A 14515-nucleotide genomic window follows, 5' to 3' on the forward strand; every position below is an offset into this window, starting at 1 on the left:
TCAAATCGGAACTGGAGGAGGCCATTCAGCCCCTCGAGCCTGTCAAACCGGAACTGGAGGAGGCCATTCAGCCCCTCGAGCCTGTCGAACAGGAACAGGAGGAGGCCATTCAGCCCCTCGAGCCTGTCAAACAGGAACAGGAGGAGGCCATTCAGCCCCTTGAGCCTGTCAAACAGGAACAGGAGGAGGCCATTCATTCCCTCGAGCCCGTTACACTGGAACAGGAGGCCATTCAGCCTCTCGAGCCTGTTACACAGGAGAAGGCCATTCAGTCCCTCGAGCCTGTTACACAGGAACAGGAGGAGGCCTTTCAGCCCCTCGAGCAAGTTGCACAGAATCAGGAGGAGGCCATTCAGCCCCTCAAGCCTGTTACACTGGAACAGGAGTCCATTCAGCCCCTCGAGCCTGTTACAATGGAACAGGAGGACATTCAGCCCCTCAAGCCTGTTACACAGGAACAGGTGGAGGCCATTAATTCCCTTGATCCAGTTACACAGGAACAGCCAATTTATTATTAATGTTTCATGTGATGTGTTTGCTCTGAAATAAATTGTTAAAAAGTTTAACCTACATTGGCCGGGAATCGAACCCAGGTCGCCTGCATGGCAAACGAGAATTCTACTCCTGAACCACTAATGCTCACAGAAATAGCAAGGCCCATTTCCCGTTAGCTACAACTTAATTTTGACTTTTGTTAATAGAAGCGAGGACACTGCGGTAAAATAAAAAGCGAAATGCAGCAGATGCTGGATCTGAAAATGTTCATTAAATGTTGGAAACACTCCACAGGTCAGGGAACATCTGTGGACAGAAAAACACAGGGTTAACCTTTCAGGTCCATGAAATCTCGATAGAACTAAGATTTTGCAGCTTTGTAGGTCCCGTGTGACTTTCCTTCTAAACTTTTTAAACTTTTAAACTGCTCACAAATAACAAAATTAAGAAACTAACCTTCCCTCGAAAAATAAATGACCCGTATGGGGATCGAACCCGCGACCTGAGCTTTATTAGCACCACGCTCTAACCAACTGAGCTAACCTGCCCATCTGTAAGGTGCATCTATAGTACCATCCCTGTTTCTGGTCTTTGCCCGCAAAGTCACTGTCTTTGAAGGCTGTCAAAGAAAGACTTGCATTTCTACAGGCCTTTCACGACCTCAGGACATCCTAAAGTGCTTTACAGCCAATGAATACTTTTTGAACTGTTTTGCATCTGTGACAGGTAGATTGGTCAGGGGGAGGTCAAATAGGTTTTCCCCTCGTGTTGGTTCCCTTACCACCTGCCGCAGGCCCAGACTGGCAGCTATGTCCTTCAGGACTCTAACAACTCGGTCAGTAGTGCTGCTACCGAGCCACTCTTGGTGATGGGCATTGAGGTCCCCACCCAGAGTACATTCTGTGCCCTTGCTGCATTCAGTGCTTCTTCCAAGTGGTGTTCAACATGGAGGAGCACTGATTCATCAGCTGAGGGAGGGTGGTAGGTGGTAATCAGCAGGAGGTTTCCTTGCCCATGATGTTCCTGTATAACAGGCTTGAGGGGCTGAGTGGCTTCCTCCTTTTCCTGCATAACAGGCTAAATAGCCTCCTCCTGTTCCTGCATAACAGGCTCGAGGGGCTGAATGGCCTCCTCCTGTTCCTGTATGATAGGCTCGAAGGGCTGAATGGCCTCTTCCTGTTTATGTGTAACATACCCGAGGAGCTGATTGGCCTCCTCCTGTTCCTTTATAACAGACTCGAAGGGCTGAATGGCCTCCTCCTGTTCCTGTATAACAGGCTCAAGGGGCTGAATGGCCTCCTCCTGTTCATGTATAACGGGCTTGAAGGGCTGAATGGCCTCCTCCTATTCCTGTGTAGCCGGCTCGAGGGGCTGAATGGCCTCCTCCTGTTCCTGTCTAATAGGCTTGAGGGGCTGAATGGCTTCCTCCTTTTCCTGTATAACACGTTCGACAGGCTGAATAGCCTCCCCCTGTTCCTGTATAACAGGCTCGTGTGTCTGAATTGTCTCCTCTTGTTCCTATGTAACAGGCTTGAGGGGCTGAATGGCCTCCTCCTGTTACTGTGTAACAGGCTCGAGGGGCTGAATGGCATCCTCCTGTGCATGCATAACAGGCTCGAGGGGCTGAATGGCCTCCTCCTGTTCATGTATAACAGGCTTGAGGGGCTGAATGGCCTCCTCCTGTTCCCGTATAACAGACTCGTGTGTCTGAATTGCCTCCTCCTGTTCCAGTGTAGCAGGCTTGAGGGACTGAATGTCTTCCTCCTGTTCATGTGTGGCAGGTTTAAGGGGCTGAATGGCCTCCTGCTATTCCTGTGAAACAGACTCGTGGGTCTGAATTGCCTCCTCTTGTTCCTTTATAACTGGATCATGGGTCTGATTTGCCTCCTCTTCATCCTATGTAACAGGTTCGAGGGGCTGAATGGAGTTCTACTGTTCTTGTACAGATCTTGTATCGCTGAACGGCTTCCTCCTGTCCAATGCAACAGGCTCGAGGCGTTAAAGGCCTCCTCTTGTCCCTGTGTAACAGGCTCGAGGGACTGAATGGCCTCCTGCTGTTCCTGTATAACAGGCTAAAGGGGCTGAATGGCCTGCTCCTGTTACTGTGTAAAAGGGTCATGGGACTGAATGGTCTCCCCCTGTTCCTATGTAAAACGGCCATGGGACTGAATGGCCTCCTCCTGCTTCTGTGTAACTGACTCAGGGGTTGAGAGTACTCAGAGGGAAAGTGTCGGGCGTTAGTTTCCCTTCTCTGAATTACCGATTTCCTGCAAAATGTACCGTCAGTGGAGGAACCACCGAACCCTGACCCAAAATCCAACTCTGGTGGGACTCGAACCCACAAGCTTTGAATGCCTTAATCTTTCATACAAATAGAAGTCCAATGCGCTATCCATTGCGCCACAGAGCCAATTACTTAAAATTCTATTACAAAAGCAAAATAGTGCTGATGCTGGAAATCTGAAGTATAAACAGATGAAATGCTGGAAACACTCTGCAGGTCAGGCAGCATTCCATGTCTGTTTAAAAGGGGTCTACTTTCAGTCCCGGATCATTCTGTGTCTGTTTAAAAGGGACATGCTGTCAGTCCCGGATCATTCTGTGTCTGTTTAAAAGGGACATGCTGTCAGTCCCGGATTATTCTGTGTCTGTTAAAAGGATGTGCTGTCAGTCCCGGATCATTCTGTGTCTGTTTAAAAGGGACATGCTTTCAGTCCCGGATTATTCTGTGTCTGTTTAAAATGGATGTGCTGTCAGTCCCGGATTATTCTGTGTCTGTTTAAAAGGGGTCTACTTTCAGTCCCGGATCATTCTGTGTCTGTTTAAAAGGGACATGCTGTCAGTCCCGGATCATTCTGTGTCTGTTTAAAAGGGACATGCTGTCAGTCCCGGTTTATCCTGTGTCTGTTTAAAAGGGACATGCTGTCAGTCCCGGATTATTCTGTGTCTGTTAAAAGGATGTGCTGTCAGTCCCGGATCATTCTGTGTCTGTTTAAAAGGGACATGCTTTCAGTCCCGGATTATTCTGTGTCTGTTTAAAATGGATGTGCTGTCAGTCCCGGATTATTCTGTGTCTGTTTAAAAGGGATGTACTGTCAGTCCAGGATCACTCTGTGTCTGTTTAAAAGGGATGTGCTGTCAGTCCCGGGTCATTCTGTGCCTGTTTAAAAGGGATGTGCTGTCAGTCCCGGATCATTCTGTGTCTGTTTAAAAGGGATGTGCTGTCAGTCCCGCATCATTCTGTGTCTGTTTAAAAGGGATGTGCTGTAAGTCCCGGATCATTCTGTGTCTGATTAAAACGGGTGTTACATAATATTATAGAGTCTGCCCCACAGAAACAGTGCATTTGCACGAACTGGTCTCCACACGAGCCTCCTCCTTCTCTATTTCTCCTCACCCCCCAAATAAAACTAGAATCAGTAATGGTAACCATGAAACTATCGGATTGTCGTAAAAACCCATCTGGTTCACTAATGTCTTTCAGGGAAAGAAATCTGCCGTCCATACCTGATCTGGCCTTTGTGTGACTCCAGTCCCATAGCAATGTGGTTGATTCTTAACTGCCCTCTGAAATGGCCTAGCAAGCCACTCAGTTGTAACAAACCGCTATGAAACAAAATAATAAAAATGAAGCTGGACGGACCACCTGGCCTGATCCATATCAGCCTCCTCCTGAGGTCCCCACCATCACAGAAGCCAGTCTTCAGCCAATTCGATTCACTCCACGTGATATCAAGAAAAGGCTGAGCACACTGGATACAGCAATGGCTCTGGGCCCTGACAACACCCCGCTATCATTCTGAAGACTTGTGCTCCAGCCAAGCTGTTCTAGTACAGCTACAACACTGGCATCTATCCAACAATGTGGAAGACTGCCCAAGTATGTCCTGTCCACAAAAAGCAGGACAAATCCAATCCAGCCAATTACCCCCCCATCAGTCTACTCTCTACTCTCAATCATCAGCAAAGTGATGGAAGGTGTCATCCACAGTGCTGTATGGTGGCTCTAACTGGCCAATAACCTGCTCAATGATGCCCGGTTTGGGTTCTGCCAAGAGCAGTCGGCTCCCGACTTCATTAAAACCTTGGTCCAACATGAACAAAGGAGCTGACCACCAACATCCTGGGAGTTACCATTGAACATAAATACTGTGACAACAAGAGAAGGTCAGAGGCTATGCATTCTGCGTCGGGTGTCTCACCTCCTGACTCCCCAAAGCCTTTCTACCATCTACAAGGCACAAGTAAGGAGTGTGATGGAATACTCTCCACTTGCCTGGATGAGTGCAGCTCCAACAACACTCAAGAAGTTCGACACCATCCAGGACAATGCAGCCTGCTTGATTGGCACCCCATCCACCACCTTAAACATTCACTCCCTCCACCACCGGCGCACCGTGGCTGCAGTGCGTACCATCTACAAGATGCACTACAGCAACTCACCAAGGCTTCTTCAGCAGCACCTGCCAAACACGCAACCTCTTCCACCTAGAAGGACAAGCACAGCAGGCGCATGGGAACACCCCCACCTCCAAGTTCCCCTCCAAGTCACACACCATTCTGACTTAGAAGTATATTGCCGATCCTTCATCGTCGCCTGGTCAAAATCCTGGAACTCCCTCCATTACAGCACTGTGGTAGCACCTTCACCACAGGGACTGCAGCGGTTCAAGAAGGCGGCTCACCACCACCTTCTCAAGGGGCAATTAGGGATGGGCATTTAATGCTGGCCTTGCCAGCGCACCCACATCCAATAAACGAATTTAAAAAATCCTATCAGCATATCCTTCTATTCCTTTCTCCCTTCCTCTTAAATGCATCTGTAGTATTCGCCTCAACAACTGCTCATGGGAGCTCCTTCCACATTCTCAGCGCTCTCTGGGCAAAGAAGTTAATCCTGAATTCCCTGCTGGATTTATCGGTGAGTATTTATGCCCTGTCTTCGCTGAGCTCGTTCCTGTCTCACTCACAATAGAAAGCATTTTCTTGATGTGAGCTTGCAGCTGCGATGGCCGAGTGGTTAAGGCGTTGGACTCGAAATCCAATAGGATTTCCCCGCGCAGGTTCGAGCCCTGCTCGCAGCGACTTTGATGCAAATTCTTTATTTTATTTCATCGGCTCCCTGTGGCGATCACTGGCCCCGAAATTGATCAGAATTCCCTCCACTGCACTTTATTACACTGATTAACCCAAAGTTCCAATTGAAACACGAATAATTTATCGGCATCAATTAGATATTGTGGATTTGTTGGGAACTAGTGAGCAATACACACACAAAGCAGCATCAAAAATACTAATTAATAAAGAGCCCTGCAGTGTTTGGTATGGAATCACCTTCAGCTACTAAGTGGGAACGCGGTTTGGTTTTATAAAACTGAACACCAATTAAAAAGTGTGTAAAAAGACCGGGGTAGGACTCGAACCTGCAATATTCTGATAACCTCAAAATTAACACCGCAGATTGACACCTTTTCCATTAGGCCACGCGACCAGTAGGAGTAATTTGTAGGTCAGCGCCATCTGTGGACTGATAGACACAGGGTCAACCTTCCAGTTCCTTGAGCTCTCGGCAGAACTAAGGTTTTGCAGCTTTGCTTCAAACTATTGCAGCTCCAAACTTTTCAGCAAATAGCAAAATTAAGAAACTACCCACACCATCAAAAAGTAAATGGCCCGTACAGGGATCGGACCCGCGACCTTGGCGTTATTAGCACCACGCTCTAATCTACTGAGCTAACCAGCCTGCTTTAACAGCTTTGGCTGTTAAATTCAATTTATGTTGATTTTTGGTTTTTGTCAGTTGTCAGTGCTCCGGTTTCCTCCCACAGTCCAAAGATGTGCGGGTTAGGTTGATTGGCTGTGGTAAATTGACCATTAGTGTTAGGGGGATTAAATACGTGTGGTTACGGGGATAGGGTGGGATATGTGTTGGTGTAGGGGTTACGGGGATCGGGTGGGATATGTGTCGGTGCAGGCTCGATGGGCCGAAATGGCCTCTATCTGCACTGTGGGGTTTCTGTGATTCTGTGACTTCGAAGGCTGTAAAAGAAAGACTCTGATTTCTACAGCGCCTTTCATCTGAGGACGTTTCAAAGCGCTTTACAGGCAATGTAGTTGTAGTCACTGTTGTAATGTAGGAAAAACAGCAGCAGCCAATTTGTGCACAGCAAGCTCCCACAATGTGATAATCGAGGATAACCTGTTTTAGTGATGGTGATTTGAGGATAAATATTGGCTACAGGACACCGGGGTAAACCTCACCACCCCCTGCTCTTCTTCCAATAGTGCCATGGGATCGTTTATGTCCACCCGAGAGGGCAGAGGGGGCCTCAGTTTTGGAATTGTATTCCACCACAATCTGTAACCTGATGGACCGGCATATTCCTCACACTACCATTAGCATCAAGACAGGGGACCAACCCTGGTTTAATGAGGAGTGTAGAAGAGCATTTCAGGAGCAGCACCAGGCGTACCTAAAATGAGGTGACAACCTCATGAAGCTACAACACAGGACTACACACATGCTAAGCTATGGAAACAGCATGTGTAGACAGAGCTAAGCGATCCAACAACCAACGGATCAGATCAAAGCTCTGCAATCCTGCCACATACAGTCGTGACTATTTTAATTTAATTTAATTTGTTCCTAGGACTTGGGCATCGCTGGCAAGGCCAGCATTAATTGCCCATCCCTAATTGCCCTTGAGAAGGTGGTAGTGAGAAGCCCTCTTGACCCGCTGCAGTCAATGTGGTGAAGGTCCTCCAATAGTACTGTTAGGGAGGGATTTCCAGGATTTTGACCTAGTGACGATGAAGTTATGGTGATATATTTTCACATCGGGATGGTGTGTAACTTGGAAGGGAACTTGGAGGTGATGGTGTTCCCATGCACCTGCTGCCCTTATAAGAACATAAGAACATAAGAAATAGGAGCAGGAGTAGGCCATTCGGCCCCTCGAGCCTGCTCCACCATTCAATAAGTTCACGGCTGATCTGATCTTGGCCTCAACTCCACTTTTCTGCCTGTTCCCCCATAACCCCTGACTCTCCGATAGTTCAACAATCTGTCTATCTCAGCCTTGAATATGATCAATGATTCAGGCTCCACAGCTCTCTGGGGTAGATAATTCCAAAGATTCACAACCCTCTGAGAGAAGAAATTCCTCCTCATCTGCGTCTTAAATAGACAAACCCTTATTCTGAAACTATGCCACCTGATTCTAGATTCCCCCATGAGGGAAAACAGCCTCTCAGCATCTACCCTGTCAAGCCCCCTCAGAATCTTATATGTTTCAATAAGATCACCTCTCATTCTTCTAACTTCCAATGAGTATAGGCCCAACCTGCTCAACCTTTCCTCATAAGACAATCCCTTCATCCCAGGAATCAACCTAGAGAACCTTCTCTGAACTGTCTCCAATGCAAGTATATCCCTCCTTAAATAAGGAGAACAAAAATGTATGCAGCACGCTAGGCGTGGCCTCACCTGTACAGTTGTAGCAAGGCTTCCCTCCTTTTATACTCCATGCCCCTTGCAATAAAGGCCAACATTCCATTTGCCTACTTAATTGCTGCATGCTAACTGTTTGTGTTTCATGTACGAGGACACCTAGATCCCTCTTAACCGCAGCATTCTGTAGTCTCTCTCCATTTCAATAATATTTTGCTTTTCTGTTCCCTCCATGGCCTCGCCCTTCCCTATCTCTGTAATCTCCTTCAACCCCACAACCCCCTGAGATATCTGCGCTCCTCTAATCCTGCCCTCTTGAGCATCCCTGATTATAATCGCTCAACCTTCCTGTTGCCTTAAGCTTTGGAATTCCCTGCCTAAACCTGTCCACCTCTCTTTCCTCCTTTAAGACGCTCCTTATAACCTATCTCTTTGACCAAGCTTTTGGTCACCTGCCCTAATTTCTCCTTATGTGGATTGATGTCAAATGTTTTGTCTGAAAATACTCCTGTGCAGCGCCTTGGGACGTTTTACTACGTTAATGGTGCTATATAAATGCAAGTTGTTGTTGGGAATGGTGGTGGGGGATTCGGTGATGGTCTTGCTGTTGAATGTGAAGGGGCGGTGGTTAGACTTTCGCTTGTTGGAGCTGGCCATTGCCTGTCACTTGTGTTGGCTGTTGTCATGTGTGGCACACAGTGCCATATGTACAGTATTTGCCGATAGGATAGTGTATGATTGACAACTGCAGGTGTATGCTGAAAGATTAATGCAGGAAATCGTCAGCTAGAGTCTCGAAAATATAAGCTTATACACATGCACCAAACCCAATGGCCGGTTAGCTCAGTTGGTTAGAGCGTGGTGCTAATAACGCCAAGGTCGTGGGTTCGATCCTCGTACGGGCCATTTGATTTTTGGTAGAGAGGGTAGTTTCTTGATTTTGTTATTTGTTGAAAAGTTTGGATGGAAACTCACACGGGACCTGCAATACTTTGAAGCAAAGCTGGAAATCCTGAGTTATGACCTGCGGAGCGTTTCCAACATTAAATGAACAATTCCAGATCCATCGGGACTTCTCGTATTTCAATCAGTGAACGGTTCACAGCTGCTGATTGGTTTGGAGTGCAAAGAATAGAACTGAAATAAATACAATCCCGGGGTTTAATCACTCATTATTAACATACCGCCAGAAACAGACCGTTCGGTCCAACCAGTCCATGCCGCCGTTTATGCTTCACTCGAGCCTCCTCCAGTCTTTCCTCATCTAAATCTATCAGCATAACCCTCTATTCACTTCTCCCACATTTGCTTACCTAGCCTCCTCTAAAATGCATTTAAACTATTCGCTTCAACCACTCCCTGTGGTTGCGAGTTCCACATTCTCACCACTCCCTGGGTAAAGAAGTTTCTCCTGAATTCCCGATTGGATTTCTTGCTGACTGTCTTATATTGATGGCCTCTAGTTATGCTCTTCCCCACAAGTGGAATCATTCTCTCTGTATCCACTCTATCAAAACCTTTCATAATTTTAAAGATCTTTTAAGCTGACCTCCCTATTCTTCCTAGCATAATGAAATACGTCACACTTATTTGTGTTCAAATTCATTTGCCAAAGCTATGCCCATTCTGCAAGTTTATTAATGTCCTCCTGTAACTTGTTGCAGTCCTCCCCAGTATTGACTATCCCCCCCAATTTGGTGTAATCTGCAAATTTATAAATTGTGTTTCTGATTACTAAGTCTAAATCGTTAAAATAAATTGCGAACAGCAGTGGCTCCAGCTCTGATACTTGTGGAACACCACTACCCACCTTCTGCCACTATGAATAAGCGACCCGGTAGTCGGACTATCTGCCTTCTCTCCTTAAACCAGCCAGTAATCCAGTCTGCTACTTCTCGGCTGACTCTGAATTCTCTGACCTTGTTCATCAGTCTATTATGGGGTACATTATCGAAGGCCTTCTGAAAATCCGGATAAATTACATCTACTGCATGACCATTGTCTACTCTCTCTGTTGGTTTGGAGTGCAAAGAATGAGACTGAAATGACATCGGCCATCTCCAGTTCCCTGCTCCCCTCACCCACTCCAACCTAACTCCCTCTGAACTTGCAGCACTCCGTTCTCTCCGATCCAACCCTAACATTGTCATTAAACCTGCTGACAAAGGTGGTGCTGTTGTTGTTTGGAGAACAGTCCTGTACCATCCAGAGGCTGAACGGCAACTCACTGACAGCTCCTCCTACCTCCCCCTGGACCATGACCCGACTACTGAACATCAAGCAATTGTTTCCAAGACTGTCACTGACTTCATCTCCTCTGCAGATCTTCCCCCCATGGCCGCCAACCTCTCAGTTCCTCAGCACTGCATTGCCCACTTCTACATCCTTCCCAAGATCCACAAACAGGACTGCCCTGGTTGACCAATTGTTGCAGCCTGTTCTTGCTCCACAGAACTGATTTCTTCCTGTCTTCACTCTATTTTTTCTCGACTTGTCCAGTCCCTTCCCACCTACATGCACGATTCTTCCAACACCCTCCATACTTTAACAGTTTCCAGTTTCCTGGCCCCAAACGTCTCCTTTCCACTCTGGATGTCCATTCCCTCTACACCTCCATCCACCACCAGGGCGGCCTTAAGCGGCTCCACTTCTGCCTTGAACAAAGGCCCCACCAGTCCCCATCCACCACCGCCTTCGTCCGCCTGGCTGCACTTGTTCTCACATTGTACAACTTCTCCTTTGATTCCACTCACTTCCTCCAAATTAAAGGTGTTGCTATAGGTACCTGCATGGGCCCTAGCTATGCCTGCCTTTTTGTGGGATATGTGGAACATTCTTTGTTCAAGTCCTACTCAGGTCCCCTTCCTCACCTCTTTTTCCGGTACATCGATGATTGTATTGGTGCTGTTTCCTGCTCTCGCCCTGAACGAGATTATTTCTTTCACTTTGCCTCCAATTTCCACCCTTCCCTCACCTTCACATGGTCCATCTCCGAATCTTCCCTTCCCTTCCTCGACTTCTCTGTCTCCATTTCTGGGGATAGGCTATCGACCAACATCCACTATAAGCCCACTGACTCCCACAGCTACCTGGAACACACTTCCTCCCACCACACTTGCTGTAAGGGCTCATAGAAACATAGAGACATAGAGACATAGAAGGTAGGAGCAGGAGTAGGCCATTCAGCCCCTCGCGCCTGCTCCACCATTCAATGAGATCATGGCTGATCATCCAAATTCAGTACCCTGTCCCTGCCTTCTCCCCATATCCCTTGATCCCTTTAGCCTTAAGAAATATATCTAACTCCTTCTTGAATATATTTGATGAATTTGCCTCCACTGACTTCTGTGGTAGAGAATTCCACAGGTTCACCACTCTCTGGATGAAGTAATTCCTCCTCATCTCTGTCCTAAATGGCTTACCCCTTATCCTTAGGCTGTGACCCCTGGTTCTGGAATCCCAGGCCATCGGGAACATCCTTACTGCATCTAGTCTGTCTAGTCCTGTTAGTATTTTATAAGTATCAATGAGATCACCTCTCATTCTTCTAAACTCCAGCGAGTATAAGACCCAATCTCTCCTCATATGTCATTCCTGCCATCTCAGGTATCAGTCTGGTGAATCTCCACTGCTCTCACTCCATGGCAAGAACATCCTTCCTCAGATAAGGTGACCAAAACTGCACACAATGCTCAAGATGTGGTCTCACCAAGGCCCTGTACAACTGTAGCAAGACATCCTTGCTCCTGTATTCGAACCCTCTCGCTACGAAGGCCAACATACCATTTGCCTGCTTAACCACCTGCTGCACCTGCATGCTTACCTTCAGCGACTAGTGCACAAGGACACCCAGGTCTAGTTGCACTTCCCCTTCTCCCAATCTATTGACGTTCAGATAATAATCTGCCTTCCTGTTTTTGCCACCAAAGTGGACATCCTCGCATTTATCCACATTATACTGCATCGGACATGCTTCTTCCCAATCACCCAACCTGTCCAAATCATACTGGAGTTTCTCGGCATCCTCCTCACAGCACACATGCCCACCCAACTTTGTGTCATCTGTAAACTTGGAGATATTACATCTAGTTCCCTCATCTAGATCATTAATATATATCGTGAATAACTGGGGTCCTAGCACCAATCCCTGTGGTACCCCACTAGTCACTGCCTGCCACTCGGAAAAAGACACGTTTATTCCAACTCTTTGCTTCCTGTCTGCCAACCAGTTATCTATCCAAGTCAGTACCTTGCCCCCAATCCCATGTGCCTTAACTTTACACGCTAATCTCTTGTGCGGGACGTTCTCAAAAGCCTTCTGAATGTCCAAATACACCACAGCCACATAGCATTTCCCCCACTACCGATGTCAGGCTTACCGGTCTATAATTCCCCGTTTTCTCTCGACCACCTTTTTTGAATAGTGGGGTAACATTAGCTACCCTCCAATCCATGGGAACTGTTCCAGAGTCTATCGAATTTTGGAAGATGACCAGCAATGCATCTACTATTTCTAGGGCCACTTCCTGAAGTACACTAGGATGTAGATTATCAGTCCCTGGGGATTTATCCATTCCATTCTATTCCATTCTCCCAGTTTCTCTGTCTCTGTTGCATCTGTTCTGATGATGCCACCTTCCATACCAGTGCTTCCGGTATGTCTTCCATTTTCCTCAACTGAGAATCCCCCTCTACCATGGTTGACATGATACGCGACCGAGTCTGTTCCATTTCCCGCACGACTGCTCTCACCCCTTCCGCTCACTCCCAGAAACATAATAGGGTTCCCCCCTTGTCCTCACCTTTCACCCCACCCGCCTCCACATTCAACGGATCATCCTGCGCCATTTCCACCACCTCCAGCATGATCCCACCACCAAACACATCTTCCCCTCCTCCCTTTAAGCATTTCGAAGGGACCGCTCTCTCCAAGACAGCCTGGTCCACTCCTCTATCACCCCAATACCCCTTCTCCTTCGCCTGGCACCATCCCATGCAAGTGCAGAAGATGCAACACCTGCCCTTTTAACTCCTTCCTTCCCATCGCCCAGGGCACCAAACACTCCTTCCAGGTGAATCAGCGATTACCTGTACTTCTTCCAATGTAGTTACTGTATTCGCTGAATCTACATTGTGACACCAAATGCAGATTGGGTGACCGCTTTGCAGAACAGTCGGCAAGTGTGACCCCGAGCTTCCGGTCACCTGTCACTATAATTATCTGCTCCACTCCCTCTCTGATCTCTCCTTCCTTGGCCTGTTGCACTGTTCCAATGAAGCTCTACGTAAGCTCGAGGAACAGCACCTCATCTTTCTATTAGGCACTTTACAGCCTTCTGGACTTAACACCGAGTTCAACAATTTCAGTCTGTAAATTGGCCCCTGTATTTCTTTAATTTTTTTAATTTGTTCTCATTTTTCCTCACATGACAGTTGTTAATGTTTCTGCCATAATCATTCACACCTCATCTTGAGCCATCTTTTGTTCGTTAACTTTTCCTATTACCTCTCCTTTTGCCTTGCACCATCATCCCTTTTGTAAGTCAATCTCTCCTGCCGTCCATTCTATCACAGACATTTCCTTTGTTCTTACCTCGCCTCCACCCACCCCTGCTTAAAAATCCCTCTTCCCTAACCTTTTCCAGTTCTGACGAAGGGTTCGACCTGAAAGGTTAACTCTGTTTCTCCCTCACTCGATGCTGCCTGACCTGCTGAGTGTTTCCAGTATTCTCTGTTGTTAATGAAATGAACACAGTAACGGAGTTTAATCACTCATTATTAGGATTTGTTGAGTTTACTTTTGTGTGGCCGCGTGGCCTAATGGATAAGGCGTCTGACTTCGGTGTAAATTCTGAATGCTATCAGAAGATTGCAGGTTCGAGTCCTGCCGTGGTCGTTTTACACACTTTTTAATTCGGGTTCAACTTTAGAAAACCAAACCGCGTTTCCACTCTTTTCCTTCCTAACATTGCAGGGTTCTTTATTAAATGGAATTTTTACGTGGTGTCTTATGTGTAAATTTCTCACTGATCTTTGCAAATAGTTTCAAACAAATGCACAATTTCTAATTGATGACAAATTAGTGTTTCCAATTGGAACAACAGCTTTGGGTTAATCAGTGTCATAACGTGCAGTGGAGGGAATTCTAATCAGTTTCGGGGCCAGTGATCTCCACAGGGAACCGATGAAATAAAATAAAGAATTTGCAGTAGAATCGCTGCGAGCAGGGTTCGAACCTGCACGGGGAAACCCCATTGGATTTCAAGTTCAACGCCTTAACCACTCGGCCATCGCAGCTGTGCAAATGTAACTTTTCAACAGTGAAATGACCTATGCAAACTATTAGACAACTTCCCTGCACAATATAAATGGAAGCAAGTTGTGTGACAGCTGCACAGAGGCCTGGTTAGGTCACTGTGTACAGTTCTGCGCACTGCACCTTAGAAAGGATATATTGACCTTGGAGGATGTGCGGTGCAGATTCACGAGTGTGTTACCAGGGCTCCAAGGGTTAGGCTATGAGCAGAGATCACATAATCTAGGCTTGTATTCCCTGGAATATTGAAGATT

The 14515-nt window shown here is 47.0% G+C and overlaps 4 non-coding genes across 4 annotated transcripts; 2 read left to right on the forward strand and 2 right to left on the reverse strand.

Moving 5' to 3' along the window:
* Positions 1-2812: 2812 nt before the first annotated feature.
* Positions 2813-2905, reverse strand: trnar-ucu (transfer RNA arginine (anticodon UCU)). Its single transcript has 2 exons — positions 2869-2905; positions 2813-2848 (listed from the first exon to the last, which is right to left on the reverse strand). It is a non-coding gene; the product is annotated as a tRNA-Arg (tRNA).
* Positions 2906-5497: 2592 nt separating this feature from the next.
* Positions 5498-5579, forward strand: trnas-cga (transfer RNA serine (anticodon CGA)). The gene has a single exon. It is a non-coding gene; the product is annotated as a tRNA-Ser (tRNA).
* An 8172-nt stretch (positions 5580-13751) lies between these two features.
* Positions 13752-13841, forward strand: trnar-ucg (transfer RNA arginine (anticodon UCG)). The gene is given in 2 exon segments: positions 13752-13788; positions 13806-13841. It is a non-coding gene; the product is annotated as a tRNA-Arg (tRNA).
* A 319-nt stretch (positions 13842-14160) lies between these two features.
* On the reverse strand, positions 14161-14242 carry trnas-uga (transfer RNA serine (anticodon UGA)). Its single transcript has one exon. It is a non-coding gene; the product is annotated as a tRNA-Ser (tRNA).
* Positions 14243-14515: the final 273 nt, after the last annotated feature.

Source organism: Somniosus microcephalus, unplaced genomic scaffold, assembly GCF_052327205.1.
Source record: "Somniosus microcephalus isolate GS21.2 unplaced genomic scaffold, FLI_Smic_1.0 unresolved_chr8, whole genome shotgun sequence".
Taxonomy (NCBI): Eukaryota; Metazoa; Chordata; class Chondrichthyes; order Squaliformes; family Somniosidae; genus Somniosus; species Somniosus microcephalus.